General features: G+C 42.9%; 1 pseudogene across 1 annotated transcript; it reads left to right on the top strand.

The window, feature by feature from the left end:
* Positions 1–2656: 2656 nt before the first annotated feature.
* On the top strand, positions 2657–18054 carry LOC308371090 (inter-alpha-trypsin inhibitor heavy chain H3-like; annotated as a pseudogene). The gene is made up of 20 exons: positions 2657–2755; positions 3352–3381; positions 3639–3662; positions 3821–3975; positions 4261–4359; positions 4453–4615; positions 4714–4824; positions 4981–5109; positions 5213–5329; positions 5447–5615; positions 6450–6572; positions 11496–11677; positions 11893–12078; positions 12294–12430; positions 13361–13521; positions 15681–15848; positions 16340–16541; positions 16885–17057; positions 17597–17708; positions 17795–18054. The product of its transcript is annotated as an inter-alpha-trypsin inhibitor heavy chain H3-like (transcript).
* The last annotated feature ends 164 nt before the right edge of the window (positions 18055–18218 follow it).

Here is an 18218-nt window from a genome sequence, read left to right as displayed (position 1 = left end):
CACATTCATATTTGCAATGATCGCTGGGTAACCTTTGTATAACTACAACGCTATGACAATGCACTCATTGGCCACGAGACGGTTGCCCTTGTCAAAAAGTGGTAACGTGAATGTGTCACTATGAAACAAAGCATGCACACTTCGAACAAAATTACCCCCCAAACTCTGAGGACAGGGCCAGAAAAATAAACCCACGGTTTTCATCATACCAATCAACATGCAGTGTTATAGTTATATCAGACACACAGCAAGAACATGCATACCTCAACATACAGTTGTGGGACTGCGATTTCAACCATGAATATGTTGAAAAACACATACAGGAGCACACTTACTAATGATCCTCTGCCAGGCTCTCACACCACACACACGAAAAGTTGATTCCAAAAATCTCGAATTTAAGACAGAGTGGACTGACTGGCTATGCATTTGTGCTGCTTGTGGGCAGGACAAAACCGATGTGTTTAATCTGCAACGAAACGGTTGCCCTTGTCAAAAATGTTAGCGTGAAACGTCACTATAAAACAAAGCATGCACACTTCGAACAGAAATACCCGTAGAACTATGAAGTAAGGGGCAGAAAAATAAACCCACTGCAATCTTCATACCAATCCACATGCAGTGTTATAGTTATATCAGAAACACAACAAGAGAATGCATACATGCCAATAAACATGATTCTGATTCTGATACCTCAACATACAGTTGTGAGACTGCCTTTTCAACCATGAATATGATGAAAAACACATACAGGAGCACACTCACTTATGATCCTCTGCCTGGACACCTTTAATGCCCAATTTTCAAGAAGACGTTCTTAGAGAAATCGTTGTGTGTGTGGTAGTCGTTTATTGTATAAATACTTCCTCCCAGGAATCCTCACAACAGCGAATGATGGCAACTAACAGACAATGGTTGATGGTGGAGCTGGACTAGTTTGAGTTATAAGCAGAGGACGGCCTTGTAGTGATTTGAGCGACAACTACAACAACAACAGAACAGGAGACAGATGGTACCGTACGTTTACTAGATTTTCCGCTAAATCAAGCGTTAGCGAATTCACAATAACTCTCAAAAGTGTGCTGCTAATGTAGCCTCGCTGCTAATAAGTACAACGTTATCGTGCTGATTATGCTCTCACACGCCACCCTCATTGAGGCAAAAGTAATGTTTGACTCAAATGTCTTTCACTGCCGTTTTATGTAAAGTCAGTCATTCTAAATAGGTTCTACACATACATGAAATACATTTCCTATTTAATAGATGCAAAGTAATGCTGACAGCATTACTCCGTACTAGCAAATTACGTTAGATGTCAGTTGAAGCTGGTTGGAGAAGGCACTTTCAACACCGAGCCACCAGCCAAGAGACCAAAAGTGGTCGGGAGAAATGTACTTTTCGAGGTATAAAATACGGTAGCCGTAATGCAGCATGCTGTGCAGCTTTGCAGTTTACCAAAGTCGTACTAAAACATTTTGACAGAAAACAGGTAATGTGAGGTCCTGACATGTGTGATTCCGGAAATGATGTTGTTTGGAAATGATGCCGTAAGCTGGCCAATCACAGCCAAGGGGGTATCCGACTCTCTCCGACTCTTTAAGAAAAGTTAGAAAAAAGCGTTTGTCTCCGACCAGCTCTCCGACGGCTCGGATGGGCGTCAACACCTGGGTGAAGGTGTTACCAAGGCGTGGCAGCCAAGGCGTGCCAAAGTGTCCCTCTACGACCAAATCGGATAGAATCGTAGTACTGTAAAAAGGCCTTAAGTCCTCTGTTTGGAGGAATGCTGCATTTCTTTCATTAAATGCCATTTTACCTATGTTGCCAATAAGTATTCCCATAAGGATGCTGTAGACATAAAGTAAATATCTCAAAATTCTAATTTATGTAATTCATAACTTAGATTATGTCCCTTGTTCCTGAAGATTTGATATGGTCCTCATGGACGACAGGCTTTAGTGGGTTTAGATGGTACTTTTTAAGGTAGCCTAGATCTTTTACAGATGAAACCCAGTCCTAATCTCCGAATTACACACAAAGCTGGTGTGATTTCAATCATGTATTAGCCTATAAAGCATTAACTGATTGTCAACTCGACACAAAACAGAAGGTACAGTACAAAGGTTATAGTGTCTAGGCAGTTGGTGTAAAAATAATCTTTGCCTGATGTATGCAATGTACGTAGAAGAAATAAACACCTCCAAATGTGCTTTTCTATTTAAAATATGGAACTGTTTCGGGAGTTAATAGATTTGAATTTCTGTTTTAAACATTGTGAACGTAGTGACTAATGGGTGGTGGTTAATCTTTCTGTGTCACAAATTTAACATTGAAACATTGTTTTTAGAAAAGGTTTGTCAGACTGTTAGCTAGTTAACCTTTCATTGACTGTGTTGAAATCAGTGAGGTTATGTCCTAAGGGATAAAATGCTTGCCTACTATTTTTCTCATTTGACAGATTTCCATCTGCTGGACTTTTAATCTAATGATTAGTTGACAGGCACTCAATGTTTTACTTCACCAGTAGTTTGTTTACTTTAAACCCATGCGTGGCGTATGGACAAACTGCAGGGTAAATGAGCTTTGTGTTACTGACCTTTACTCCTCTCAGTCGGTCTAGAAGTAGTGCAGTCAGTGAGGGTTGAGCTCAGCCTGAATCATGTCTGCAGTCAGGACTGTTCTGCTGGTCTGGGTCTGTGTAGGTGCGTTTGTCAGTACTTATTGCGCTTTGGTTATCTCTACTGACACTGATGCACAAGTGAGTACCTACACCTACACAGATATACCACATTATGTGCACAACCTGCCTTGTGTCAGTCCCACCAAGGCACCCGGTCTCACGATCAAAAGGGGGTCTAGCAGAATGGACTGGAAACATTTTGTTCTGTAAGGCCTGGATGTCAACTCAGCAGGGGCTTTATTTAGCCGACGAGATCTCTCTCCTTCTGGGAAGTCAATACCCTTTCCCTCTTTAACTCTAAACTAAAAACATTCCTCTCTAGTGTATCCTATAGTTAGGAATAATGCATCAAGATCCGGCACCAGTTGCAACATACTTCTCATATACTATGCTGGGCAACCTATTCTTCTACCTTTTCCTCTTCCTACATATCACATTTTGCTATGTCATTGATACTGATGAAGTGGCCATGTTACTTGTTGTTCTGTTTGCATGCCTGAGGTGAACAGGGTATGCCAGTTTCTTTACTAATCCTATCCTGGGTTTGTAATCCCGAGGGTCTCTCCCACCCCCAACCCCTTCCCTAACCTGTGATTTCTCAGCTACAACCCTGATATTTAACCTCATCATCATTGCAATGGGTGAGGATATCTCTTCTTTCTTCTCTCTTTCAGATGACACGTGATACTGCCAAACACATTGAGGTACTAATAAGTTAACTATGCAATGTTGTGAAAACGGGTGTAAATCTATTTAATCATTTTTGTAACTACTTTTTGATGTCTCGTTTTGTATGTTAATTTGGAAAGAAATGTGTGTATCCATGCTGGGGTATATTTTTTTGTTTTGTGCAAGTCTTCAAAATAAGCCAACTACCTTTTAAGCAGTAAGACCAAATCTGTATTATAAAATTAATGAAAGTGAACTACATGTGCTACATCATGGGTTTTTTCTTTTACAGAAGCGGAGTATAAGCGATGTAGAGGTAAGAGATATTGTTTAATCTTTACTTTTAAAGGGAAATTTTGACATTGCTGTAATTGGCAAACCTGTGTTATGAGTTAATGCAATTAATCTCGGATATCGGAACACACACACATACAGTAGGCATTTTTATTAACAGAAACTTGCGGTTTGAAACAGGTTGAAATTCAGAGCGTGAAGTTGGACTGCAAGGTGGCATCTCGGTTTGCTCATACAGTCATGACTACCAAAGCTCTGAACAAGGGCAACTCCTCTAAGGAAATATTCTTTGAGGTGGACCTACCAAAGACGGCTTTCATCACCAACTTCAGCATGTCAGTTATCTCATCATCCCTTTCCTTTCATCTTCTGTAGTAGTGTGCGCCATCAAAATATTCCTTATTTGTCACAATACTGTGGGATACTCTTATCAATGCATACTAAATGAAATAAATACATTCTTTCATAAATATCTTACACTTTTTTTAAATTCAATTCCACATTACAGAACAAGATACTCAGATTTACAATTGAATCAAGTAATAAAGCCCTATCTATTGCAATATTGTATCAATATTGTCTTTATTTCTGATATTTATGTGTGTCTATTTTTCCTTTAGGGAAATTGAGGGGAAGACATATGTGAGTGCGGTGAAGGAGAAGGCCAAGAAACAGTATGACAAGGCTGTGTCATCAGGACAGACTGCTGGACTTGTCAAGTAAGCTGGCTTGGCTGTGGAGTTGGGTGTATGCTTCTGTCTCTGGCTTACAACTATTTGACAATATTTTGGTGTGTGTGTGTCTTATACTAGGGCATCAGGCAGAAAGATGGAGACATTTTCAGTTTCAGTGAGCATTGCAGCCTTAAGTCCAGTCACATTCACACTGACATATGAGGAGTTGCTAAAGCGTCGCCTGGGAAACTACGAGATTATGACCCGCGTCAAACCAAAACAACTGGTCCAGAATGTTGAGGTAGTAGCAATCTCATTGCCATTGTGTAAACATCTAACCATGATCGTTATTTGTAAGAAAAGGCTGATATAACATTATAACACGGGTCATATTGTTAGATTGTGGCAGACATCTACGAGCCTCAAGGAATTGCCTTCTTGGATGCCTATGGGACATTTATCACCAATGACCTACTTCCCCTGGTGGAGAAAACTGTCACTGACAAAAAGGTGGGCCAAACACAAGATAATAGAGAGATCTTTACCTTATTGTGATAATAAAAATGACCATGGTGTTCGTTGAATATTTCTATTTAATCTCCATGGTGGACATTCAAATCAGGACACATTGCTAAAGTTGTTCTGCTTCCAATCTTGTTCATGTTCAATCATGTTTCCTTCAGTCCAACACTGGACCAGCAGAGGAAATGCCCTGACTGTGACGGTACGCTGATCGATGGGGACTTCATCATGAAGTATGATGTGAATCGTGCTGAAAGCATTGGGGACATTCAGGTAAGAAAATAAACTAGATATGTTCAATAGTTCTGAATCAATTATCACAGCCACGTGAGAAGTTGTACTCTACATGAAATCTGCCTTTTCTGACTAATTACAGATAGCTAATGGCTACTTTGTCCACTAATTTGCACCTGTGGGATTAACAAGAGTGCCTAAGAATGTTGTGTTTGTGATAGACGTCAGCGGTTCAATGCACGGACGGAAAATTGTACAGGTGAGAGAAAAATAACTTGAACTGTCTGTTATTGAGGGATGGTTCATTTTTCAATCAGAGTTGAAGAAGTCAACATATCTCATTTGTTTAAACAATTTTGTCATTTTACCTTCCCAGACACGAGAGGAGTTGCTGACAATCTTGAGTGACCTGCATGAGGATGACCACTTTGGACTGGTTCTATTTGATAGCATAATTGAAACCTGGAGGCCAACTTTGACTAAGGCCACAGAGGGAAATATGACGGCAGCAAAGAAATTTGTGAGAAACATCTATGCAAGTGGAAGTGAGTCTTGTGCATTTCTTTCTAGAAAACAGGCTAATTGATTGTATTTGCGGACTGGGTTTTCTACAATCCTAGATTCTGAATTTCTAATAGAAGATCTTGAGGAAAGATAATATTTTTAAACCAATTTCAATCAAATAACTTCTCAGCTGCTATAGGCTATAGGCTGCTATAGTCACAGCACTTGTTGAATCAGCACTACCTTCCCCATTGAAATAAATGTTTTTTTTTACATTTTGTCAGAAGGTTGGGGTGAAGGTTGCTGCTTTTGACATAGCACTATTAAATAGAATAGAAATAGAAACTATCCAATGGCATAAACGGTGGAAGAATGCATCCAATGTGACATGATCTTACTTCTGAACATTCAAAACGAAATGATCAATGAAAATCCCATCCATATGCGATATAAAGGGTCAAAATGCTGTACAGCACAATGCAAAATTGGTAACCTGGTCACTCTACTGCCACATCATCACACCATAACAACACACAAGTAGCATTAATTATTAGACTACTAAATTCACCCGGATGCATAAATGGAGAGATACAGAAATGAATCGCGTCAGAGAAAAAAACTTATGTGAGTCAACAATTACCCTGAGCAATCGGCCATGTCTATTGACCAAAAATGTCACACACCATTGCCACAAACAATAAGAAATTCCACCCAAATGCATAGAACCTTTTGAATCTGGTCAAGCCAGAGTGAATGTTCCGTCACTGCCTTCTTTTCGCAAGAAGGCAAGTTGTAGAGAGTAGGGTTATTATGTAATGAAAAAATCTGAAAATAAATTTGTAATTGCCTTTCATTTAATTGCTTTCTCCATGAAGTGACCAATATAAATGATGCAGTCCTCACAGCAGTTAAGATGATTAAGACTGACATGCAAAATAACCTACTCCCAGAGAAGAGTGTGAATATGGTCATCCTTCTGACAGCTGGCAATCCCACAGGTATGCATACCCTGCAGGTATGTTTCTTTTCCAGAAGATGAACCAATATAGTATATGCCACATGAGCAAAGTTGACCAGTGATAGGAACGATTGATATGGTTCCTTATCGCAGGCGATATAACAAATGGGACATGACCAAGGGTCACAAGACCAAACCATCTGGGCCCGCGATGACCTGACTTCCTCTTTGAAAATCTTCGCTCAAGGAGCGGATCTCCTCAAGCATTATTCCAATGGTTTTGTTTGTTCGAACTTGTTTCTTGTCTTTATTCGTTTTTCTCGATACGAGCTGGTGAGTTTAGGTTCCTTAACCTTCACTACCTCAAGAGTGCTACGAGTTCGACTTACAGTACAGAAAGTCGAGTTCACTATCTTATGCTGGTTAAGCTCGCCGGTCTCACTAGCCTGCTAGCTTCTTTGCTAACGTTAGTTGTGATAATGTGCTCTTGACTAATCTATCTCTGTATTTCAGATAAAGATGTCCTAGCAAGCATACCCCAACTGGGTCATGCTCGCGAGAAGGGCGACCGCCGCTGCATACCCTGTCTGGGCACTGAGTGGTGACGACCCGGTATGCGACATGCAAGCATGATGCTAGCGCGGGCCACCAAGCGTCTGGCGTTCTGGGTGCGCGCAGACGCGAGGAAGGCAACGCCAGCACCAACCGGGGAGGATTCCCCTGTCGGGCTGGGCGTCCCTCCAGCCCCAGGTAGTTCAGTGACCTTTTGGCCGCAGCCGCTCCTGACAGCCTGTCTCCTTCCCCTTTGGCCGCCCTCCTGGTCGCTCCAGACCCCGAGGCTGGAATCCGAGAGCCTGCTCGACTACTCAGACGAGCATGTCTCAGACGAGGAGGAGGCACACATGGACCTGGATGCGGCACCGCGGGACGTGCCTCGTGCCGGGCTTTGCATCATACATGCACCTGGACCAGGCTAAGGAGAGTGGCTACCTCTCCTTCCCTCCGGCCGAGGATGCTGTGGTGGGCTACCCGGCGCGACGTGCCTCGGCCAGAGACCCCTCCTGCCCACGCGAGTGGCCAGGCATCAGGCGCCTCTGGCTGAGAAAGCCTATTTAGCAGCTGGGCAGACTGCCTGTTCAACGAACACTGCAGCACTCCTACAGCGCTATCAGGCAAAGCTCCTGACGGAGCTGGCTGCATTGCTGGGCAGCAGCCATGAGACTGTAGTAGAGCTCCGTTGGGCGACGGATCTCTCACTACGTCTCACCTGCTGCACCTCCCAGGCCCTGGGGAGGGTCATGGGACCGTCTGTGGCAACACACCGGTCTCTGTGGCTAACCCTAGCTAAGCTCATCGACAGAGAGAAGACGCCCCTTCTTGACATACCAGTCTGCGTCCAGGGTGCGTTCGGTGAGGCGGTTGGAACTATGGCTGCTAAATTTGAGGAGCAGCAGAAAAACAAGGAGGTATTCTAGTCCTGGTTGCCTTGTTCGGGTAGTTCCGACCCATAGTCCTCATCGGGACAGCAAACCCTGATCACCGGACAAAAGCAGAGTGGGTTCCCCTCGCCCACCCCTCCGGCCAAAGTACAGGAGTGTCGGGGCTGGAATAGGCACCCATTCTGCCCTGCCACGCATCCGCCAGCGCAGCCACAGCCAGCTACGCGTACAACACAGGGAGCTACCCACACTTGATGACAGCACGCTACTCGTCGTGGCAAGGGCCACAACAAACACCCTGCTACCTGAGCCGAGACGGTCGCTGACCACACAGGGGAGAGAGGTGGATCCCTGGCCACCGAGGAAAACCACTCATTGCCCTCATGCAAAATTCATGTCAGTCACAGTGAAAGTGTTCCCGCAAGCACCGCATTCAAACGTAATGACCACTGCCTCTTTAGGCTCAGACATAAGGCATGCTTGTGTGACTCCCCCCGCAGCGCACCCACTGCACTTGCACACCCAATTTTTTATTCAAAACATGAGGGGGCAACCCCAGATCTCGTCCCCCTCCCTAGGCGGAGTGGGTACAGATCTAGGTTTAGAATTGGCAATGAGCAGGCTACGTCCCGACCTATTCAACTTCAAGCCCAGCTTAGCAAGCTGCGCAAAGAGTTGGCGCGCATGCGCTGCGTCGCCATGGGTAATCACAGTGGGTTACACGCTGCAGTGCTCGCCCCCCTCCGAGGTTCAGAGGGGTGGTCCAATCAGTGGTGCCTCAGGAGCAAGCACATTTCCTACTGAAGGAAATAGACTCACTGCTCAAAAATGAGGCTATATCAGTGCTCCCTCCCAAGGAGGCAAACACCGGGCTCTACAGCAGATACTTCCTCATCCCCAAAAAGGATGGAAGTTTTCGGCCAATACTAGATCTACGTATACTGAACAAAGCACTAAAGACGTTGAAGTTCAGAATGCTGACTCCAGGCAAGTGCGTTCAGTTCATACAGCCAAACGATTTTGTGTCAATGAATCTAAAAGATGCGTATTTCCACGTACCGATTCATCCCAGACATCAAAGATTTCTGAGGTTTGCATTCGGGGGATAGCGTACCAATTTCTTCAAATGTCAGCGGTGGTGCAAGACTGCCATCAATTGGTGGCACACTTGCATCAACTCGGCTTTGTAATAAACAGGGAAAAGTGCGCTTTGCATCCTCGTCAAAACGCTCCATCCCTAGGCATGGAGCTAGACTCTACCTCAATGAAGGTCAGTCTGTCCCCAGTGCGAATAAAGCCATCTCTGCCTGCCATGCAGGTATTAATGGTAAATCCCCGGGCAGCCATCCGTTAGCGTCACGCTTTATGGCTAGAGTGAGGCGTCTCAGGGTGCCTGACAGGCACCTGGTGCCATCAGGGGATCTGCTTATTGTGTTACGTGCTCTCACAGGGCCCCCATTCGAGCCCCTGGAGACGGCAGACATAACATTTGTCTCATTAAAGACTGCGCTGCTGTTGGCACTGGTGACAGCAAAGTGCATTGGTGACATGCAAGCCCTGTCCGTCAGCCCATCGTGCCTTCAGTTCTCGATTGCTGGTGACAAGGTGGTTATGCGACCTAATGCTGCGTACACACCTAAGTGGGAGCAACCTTGTTCTGTAATCAGGTGATTGAGTTGGCAGTATTCTCACCTCATCTGTTTGTGTCAGCAGAGGAGGAGCGTTTGAAAAAACTTGGCCCAGTGGGCTTTCCGACAATCAGATCAGCTGTTTTTGTGCTTCGGGGCGCAAGCAGAAGGCAGATCTCTGTCTGAACTGAGCCTCTCCCGCTGGATAGTAGAGGCTATCGTGTTGTCATACACAAGTTTGTGTCTAGATCCCCCGGCGAAGTTGCGTGCGCACTCAACGCGGGGGGTCTCGTCTTCCTTGGCCTTAAAAGGAATCTCAGTGGAAGATATTTGCAAAGCGGCAAGCTGGAGTTCTCGCCACACTTTCATTAGATTCTATATGTTAGATGTGGCCGAGCCCAGTTTCCTACAAAGTGTTCTACAGGCAGGCGATCCCTGAATCCCCAGAGCCGAAGAATGACTAAATGATATATGTGTTCATCAGCTCCTACTTGGTAGAATGCAATGAACAGAGCCCTAAACGATAATGGTTTAGTTGAATATACATTCATCTGCCTTTGTTTTTCAAGATGTAAAAAATGCATTGATGGGTGATCCCTTTAGCACAGGGGTCCCCAACCTTTTTTGCACCACGGACCGGTTTAATGTAGGCATTTTTTTCACGGTCCGGCTTCAAGGTGTCATTTTACACGTCTTATTAGTCATGTCATCAATTCATATTGATGTGAATCAATCAATTGCACCCGTCAATTGCAAGCACGAGTTTCATAGAATGAAGCCCGGTCTGCTCATACACAAAAGCTAACATTAACGTTAGGTGGAGTTAATTTGCGGCCAACACTATTGTATAACGAACGTTAAGTGCATGAAAAATACAACTGAATCACATAAATCTGAATCAGTGCTTGGTCTCCATGTGCCGAAGCAGTTTTAAAGGCTTCATTGGCTCGTTTGCTAGCTTGTCGCCACATATTAAACAGAGCGGTCTTGGTGCGTGAGAATCACCTGTTGCGATAAACCCGTATTTTAAGTATGACTCCTGGTATTGTCTGTTAAAAGAAGCTTTCTCTTTTGAAGGTCGTAGGCTCCTTAGTTGGCCTTTTCATCTTTGCAAAGAAGCTCTCCAAAGATGTTTGTTTTTTTTAAACTAATTTTCGCTTGTTTGCAGGCTTATTTTTTGAGTGATGTATCACTTGAACTTGACAAGTGTCTTGACGTGACAAGAGGCACAGGCGAATGTGATGTCCGGGAAAATCAGCGCGTTTTTCAAAATAAAACACCTTTCAGACGCTTATAATTAATACAGCGGAATTGATATGAATTATTTATTATTTCTGTGCGGCCCTGTAACAAATGCCTCACGGACCGTAACCGGGCCGCGGCCCGGTGTTTGGGGACCACTGCTTTAGCATATGTGCACATTGAAGGTCCTATAAAGCCACCAGCTGCTGTATGAACCTCTATGAGGGCAAGGCATAATAAAGTTGGTGTGTGATGGCAGCCACTGTATTGATTGGATACGGTCCCATTTGTTACATCGCAGTATCCTGCGATAAGGAACGTCTTGGTTACTTACGTAACCTCTGTTCCTTAAGCAGGGACCAGATATAACAAGCGTTACGTTACAGTGTCTCTTGGGTGGTGTTAAGACGCTCAGTTTTTCCTCCGAGGAAGTCACGTCATCGCGGGCCCGGATTTATGGGTTCATGAGGGGGCGGGCTCAGGATGCGATTCTCCGGTTCTCCTCCTTTCGGTGTGAGTGAATAATTCTTCGTTTGGTCCTGTGACCCTTGGTCAAGTCCCATTTGTTATATCTGGTCCCTGCGAAAGGAACAGCGGTTACGTAAGTAACCAAGACGATTTCCATAACCACACACGTATTTCCTCTGAGAACAGGACTGACTAATCGAGATGCGATCAGAAAGAATGTCCTAGATGCCATTGATGGGAATTTCACCCTCTATTGCCTTGGCTTTGGCTATGACCTGGACTATGGCTTTTTGGAAACCATGGCAACACAGAACGATGGAGTAGCCCGCAGAATCTATGAGGCATCAGATTCTGTAGTGCAGTAGCAGGTGAACTTCAGAGAAACTCTTAAAGAGATCTTCATTACATGCCATCAGTAGTCTCTTGAAAAAGCACTCAGGAAGCTGGACATTTTAATTAAAATAAACACAAAACAGTCACTTCTTTCTTATCCTGCAAGACAATGGTAATGACTGAAATAAGTTTGATTCATGTTTATTCAGCCACATTTGGGTCATCCTGAAGTAATTCCTTCCTCTCCTAGGGATTTTATGATGAGGTGGCAACTCCCCTTCTGTCTAATGTGAACTTCAAATACCCTGAAAATGCAGTAAACTCTTTGACCACCAGCAACTTTAAGCAGCTCTTCAATGGCACTGAGATTGTGGTGGCTGGACAACTGATGACAAATGACATGAACAGCTTTCCCTTAGAAATCTCGGCATATGGGGTGAGGTATTGCTCTTCTTCTCACATGACATAACTTCATGAATATTAAATTTTTGTCTGGTCTAGATGCTACTAGCGTACCTAAAAGTAAATTTTAGATTGATAAGAGCATAATGAAATTTGACAATCTGATTACATTCAGTGAGTGACACATTTGTCTTTGTAGTGGTGTATTAACTGCTCTCTATAACTACTTAATCATACCTTCTTTCATAGGTGGATGACTATATAGTACAGGGCCAGGCAACTGCCGAGGAGTGGGATGTTATATTCCCAGAGCAGGAGTATATCTTTGGGGACTTCACAGAACGTCTGTGGGCATACCTCACCATTGAGCAACTCTTGGAAAAGAAGTCAGTAAATGAGTTTAATATCTCTGTCAGTAAATATCTCTCTCTCTCCAATACTGATTCTGAAGCCCCCCCCCCCCCCCCCAAAAAAAAAAACATGTCCTTCAGCTGAAGGGAATAATCGTAAATTCCAATGAAGATACATTCACATTTCTTGGTTATGTTAATATTATAGCAGTGTGTCATTGCTAGCTTCACAAATCACTTGTTGCTGTCTGTTTAAATAACCATAAAATATTTGGTAGGGTGTTAGTGGATGCCAATCACAATTCCATGAATACCCCAACCCCCCCCCCCCCCCCCACACACACAAACACACACTGGAAATGGGACCAGTGGTATGGCTGTGAATGGAGTCGCTGCAGCAGACGTTCCTCTGGACAAATATTTATGCAGTTGGGATGTTGGGAATAATTCTCTCAGGCCTGCTCAGCCCAGAGCTAGTAGGGTTTTTTGTTTTCAACCTCTGGGAGACTGGAAGATTACTTACTTACTTACTGACACGGCATCACTTTTGCGACTCTATACTTTGATAACAGGATTTTCATGTATGTTGCTAGAATTTCATGAATTTCAATCAAAGTTAAGCCAGAAGGGGTAAAAAACATGCTAGGTCTTTGTGAGTTACTTGATGTAGAGGAGACGGGAGAAGGCCATCCTTCTCTGGAAAAGAAGGTACGTACCCTTACAAAAACCTCAATATTCCCCACGGGGAATCAGAGACCCCTAAGGGTTTAGGTAAAGGATATGTCAGGTGCCAGACAATTTCATTTATGTTTGTTTTGTTTCACACACTTAAATTATAAATTAAAATGTCATCTTACTGAGCTACTTGAACAAGCGGGTTGTGAAGCTGCTACGTATTAAGCATTACTAGCCTGTAGGAATATGTTGAGACTCTTTATGTTGAGACACCCTATTTTACACTTTCAGAGATAAAGGCTCACCTGAAGAAAGGGCCAATGCTACTGCAGAGGCTCTGGATCTTTCCCTCAGGTACAACTTTGTCACTCCCCTCACATCCATGGTGGTCACCAAACCAGAGAATGAGGAGAATCCAGATGATGTACTCATTGCAGACAAACTCACTGAAGGTACAAACATGCTATATGTCATAACCTCCTTGTTTGATGCAGTCTTCATCATGGAGATATACAGTACTATATTATTTGTATGGGGAATAACATGAAGTAATCTAACCAAATACATTTTGTATTGCTAAACAGCACAGAGGGAAAGTCCTGATACTCAAGGTAGGAAACCAAGCTACATGAATTTGCACAATGAAGCCCTTCAAATAAGCTCAAATGTGTAGTATTGGATGAGATGGATCGTAAATCCAATACGGTTTTTAAAGATTTCTTTAGGGCATCCCGTTATCAACCTCCTGCATATACATATCAACCAACTTATTACGGTAAGTCTTTGAATGTCTTTTGAAGGGTTTTATGGCATCAACAAGTTATCTAAAGAAATCTAGGGTGAAAAAACAGGGCTCCAGACAGGTGCCGAAATACCAGATTCTATGTCAGCCTCCAGTGAATAAAAACAGAAAAAATATGGCACGATTGAATAAATATGTAGGTCTATATTGTGAACATTTTAGGCAACTGTGATTGAAAATGTGTCAGATGTTGGTATAAAATTAAGCAATAAGCCCCAAGAGGCCGTGCTTTGCGCTGATTTTAGAACAGGTAATGGCCGGTTCACACTACACGATTTCAGCCGGATTTTGCCCCGATTTCTTATGGCCGGTTCACACTACACGATTGTTGAACGTTACCAGGAGTCATACTTAAAATACGGGTTTATCGCAACAGGTGATGCAAAAAAGGTTGGGGACCCCTGTGCTAAATACATTTTTTACATCTTGAAAAACAAAGGCAGATGAATGTATATTCAACTAAACCATTATCGTTTAGGGCTCTGTTCATTGCATTCTACCAAGTAGGAGCTGATGAACACATATATCATTTAGTCATTCTTCGGCTCTGGGGATTCAGGGATCGCCTGCCTGTAGAACACTTTGTAGGAAACTGGGCTCGGCCACATCTTACATATAGAATCTAATGAAAGTGTGGCGAGAACTCCAGCTTGCCGCTTTGCAAATATCTTCCACTGAGATTCCTTTTAAGGCCAAGGAAGACGAGACCCCCCGCGTTGAGTGCGCACGCAACTTCGTCGTGGGGTTTTCGAACGTCTCAGACGAATACATCGCAGGTCGCAAGTATGTCACACTACAAGACCTCGCCTCGTCGCAGACTTTTCAAAATCGGGCCCGATCCTGCAAATTTGTCGGCGACTAAGAAATCGGGGCAAAATCCGGCTGAAATCGTGTAGTGTGAACCGGCCATTAGTTGCCGACAAATTTGCAGGATCGGGCCCGATTTTGAAAAGTCGAGGCGAGGTCTTGTAGTGTGACATACTTGCGACCTGCGATGTATTCGTCTGCGACGTTCGAAAACCCCACGACGAAAAGTCTGGCATGTCAGAATTTTTTGGGGAATCGCAATGACGTATCCATTGTTGACATAGCGTAAACCTAGCATAAACCTCACTTTGGCCCGTATATAACGAATGTCTAGCCTGTTAAACTGTTATCATTGTAAATGTAGGTTACAAAATGTTGGTTTTAAAGTAGTCTATTTCCAGTCTTAGCCGGAAATTGACGTTTGATAGCCTACCTCAAAAGTTTACGTAGCCTATCAAAAGTAGCTAGCTGCTACCTAGGCAACTGGATACAAGATTCGTGATCTTGTAGTGTGGCCAGTCTTCCGACCAAGACGAAGCCCGAAGTCGTGGCTCTGTGATCGCATAGTGTGACATGTTAAATCGTGAGGGAACGTTCAACAATCGTGTAGTGTGAACCGGCCATAAGGGGAGTTGTTAGGCACGACGCGAAGCGGAGTGCCGTTAAACCCCCTTACCTGTTCTAAAATCAGCGCAAAGCACGGACTCGCGGGGCTTATTGCTTTTCTAAACCTGTTACTACACATATTTGATATGGTTTCATAAATAAAGACAATTCAATTTAAGAAACAATAGTTTAATGATAAACCGTCATTCTTCCGCCACTAAAAATTATAGTTCCTAAATAAATCGTTGCCACGCAACCCTTGAAGCAACGCAACAGCCAGATGGAACACTGGGTATAAAATGCGCTATGTGAATGCCTTGCCATTCGCTGCGCAGTAATATGGAATGTAATCAGGTCAAATTGTAAGGTAATGCTGGATTTTACAACGGCTTTTAGCCAATCACAATCAAGGATTTGAACAATCAGGTTTAGAATCTGTGTTTTTTGCAGTTGATGGAGATCCTCATTTCATCATTGAGTTGCCACAGATGAATGATGCACTGTGTTTTAACATTGATGACTAAATAGGCACCATTTTCAACCTAGTAAGAGATCCCGTGTTGGGTAAGGACAACTTTGAATAGAAACTACATATATTAATTCCATAATTAAATCATTTAAAACAAATGGATTTAACTCAACATATCGCGCAAACCTATGGAGTCAGATAGATAGTTTCAAAATTCACAAATGAACAACACACGATTCACAAATATATTTACTGATTCACATATAAATGTTACGCGATTCACAGATCAGCGATCAACAAAATAGTTGTCTTGTATCTAGTGTTAATAATCAATAGATAATTTAATTTGTGAATCAAGCCCAGTCGTGAAAGTGTCAAAAAAACCCAGATAAATGAAGGAATTTTCATGAATGATGAGCAGTTTATAAATGTTTATGTGAGTCAGGAAATACATTTGTGAATCGCGTGACATTTCTTTGTTTGAAACTATTCTATCACCATAGTGAAAAGGCACTTTCAATGATAAAGGAACTAACAAGGGGACCCGCAAAGCCCTAAAGGCAGGTATTTGGTTTGATACTCATAGGTATTGTGGTGAATGGCCAAACCATCGGGGATAAGAAAGTTGTTCCTGGGAGCAAGGTGAACACATACTTTGGCCGTTTTGGGATTGTTCATCAGACACTAGGCATAAAGCTGATGGTGACCACAGACGGAATCTCTGTGATCTTGAACAAGAGAAAGGTCAACTTCCTCTGGTCTGAATCAGCCTTCGCTAAAGCTGAGAAGTGAGTATCAAAAGTTTCAGTTTGCAAGGCAGCTTGGCTCCCAGGTCATTGCCACCAAAAAAAAGTGTATGAAATAAAATGGTCTTTTGGCAACATCAAACAGACACATTCGTAACAATAAGGTTTTACTTTCAACATAGAGACAAGACCTTTTAAATTGTGGTCAGTCAAGAGACATAAGTAGAGAGGGACCGGGCAGTCACACCACGTTTTTGGGAGATGGTGGCTTTTTACACAGAATATTTTACAAAATAAGTGTTGTGTAAATGTAAGTATTCATGGCTATTTCTGCAACTCTGAACCCAAATTAGAGTTAATTTGATCTGAAACCTTGAACCCACAGCATGGACCTGCAGATCACCAAAGACCAGAGTCTAACCGTCACTCTGAAGGACTCTGTGAAGTTTGTCATCATTTTGCATAAGGTGTGGAAGAAGCACCCATACCACCAGGACTACTTGGGTTTCTACACCATAGACAGCCACCTGCTCTCCCCCAGTGTCCACGGCCTGCTGGGTAAGATAGCAGCAGCACCCCAGCAGACGGGGGAAAACACTCAGAATCTCTCAAGTTTATTCTGGTTGTATAGCGGTATTGCAGCAAATATAAAAAAATGTGTTGGCTACCCAGGATACAAACAACATTGACTAGCTAGAGGACAATTGCCATATCAACAAGTCAGAATGTACACCAAATTAAAGTGAGCGACAGCGTTTTAACTTCTATGGACTGTCAGATCTTTAGATTGTATGTGGCACTGTCTACGATGCCTTAATTGACAACATGTGTTCTTTATAATATGACAGGGGAAAAAATCATAACCTGACGTGCAAAACTATATTAATTTTGGTCGGTAAGAGGTCAGAAATCATGGTTTCGCTAAATTGTCAGTTAATTGCCCATCGCTATAAAGTTGTACAAATAATTTAAATAAATATTGTGTAATGCAGTGCGAGTCTGAAAAACACGTATATAGGTTTACCTTTGAAAATAGTTTTGCTGTATGACACCATCATGTATTCTATTGCATTTGTTGATTATATATAACCCTACAGATCAGTTTTATCATGGTGTACAGTTTGAGGTGAGCAACCTACACCCAGGAGAAGACCCTGAAAAACCTGATGCCACAATGATTGTTAAAGGACATGAGCTGAATGTGACTAGGTAAACATATATCTTCTCTTTCATTTCAGGGAAATTGAAACAGTAGCTGCTGTGTGTCTGCATTTCCTAAATAACTGTTTCCTCAGAGGCTGGAAAAGAGACTTCCGGAAGGACGTGAAGAATGGAGTGAACATACCCTGCTGGTTTATACACAACAATGGAACTGGACTCATCAATGGGAGCCATGAAGACTATGTGCTGTCCAGCCTCTTTTAGGATTGCTGAAGATGACAGAACACAAGTATTTTTAAAATATTGATACCAGTTTGTTTGGCATGTTCCTTAATTGAATAAAAGTTATTCATGTCTAAACAAGGAAAATGTAGTTACATTTCTTGAACTACAATCTATGCCATTCCTGGAAGGTAAACCTCCAGTGTCTGTAGTACCGTGCACTGCAAACTCTTAGTACAACAGTTTTCAATACCGGTCTTTTCTCAAAGAGTGCTACTGCACTGCTGATAACAAGTGTACATTTGCGCAGTGATTACTTTTGACAATCATTTTTTC

This window comes from Sprattus sprattus (assembly GCF_963457725.1).
Source record: "Sprattus sprattus genome assembly, chromosome: 10".
NCBI lineage: Eukaryota > Metazoa > Chordata > Actinopteri > Clupeiformes > Clupeidae > Sprattus > Sprattus sprattus.
Note: the sequence above shows the minus strand (reverse complement) of the source record. Positions and strands in the feature narration are given on the sequence as shown.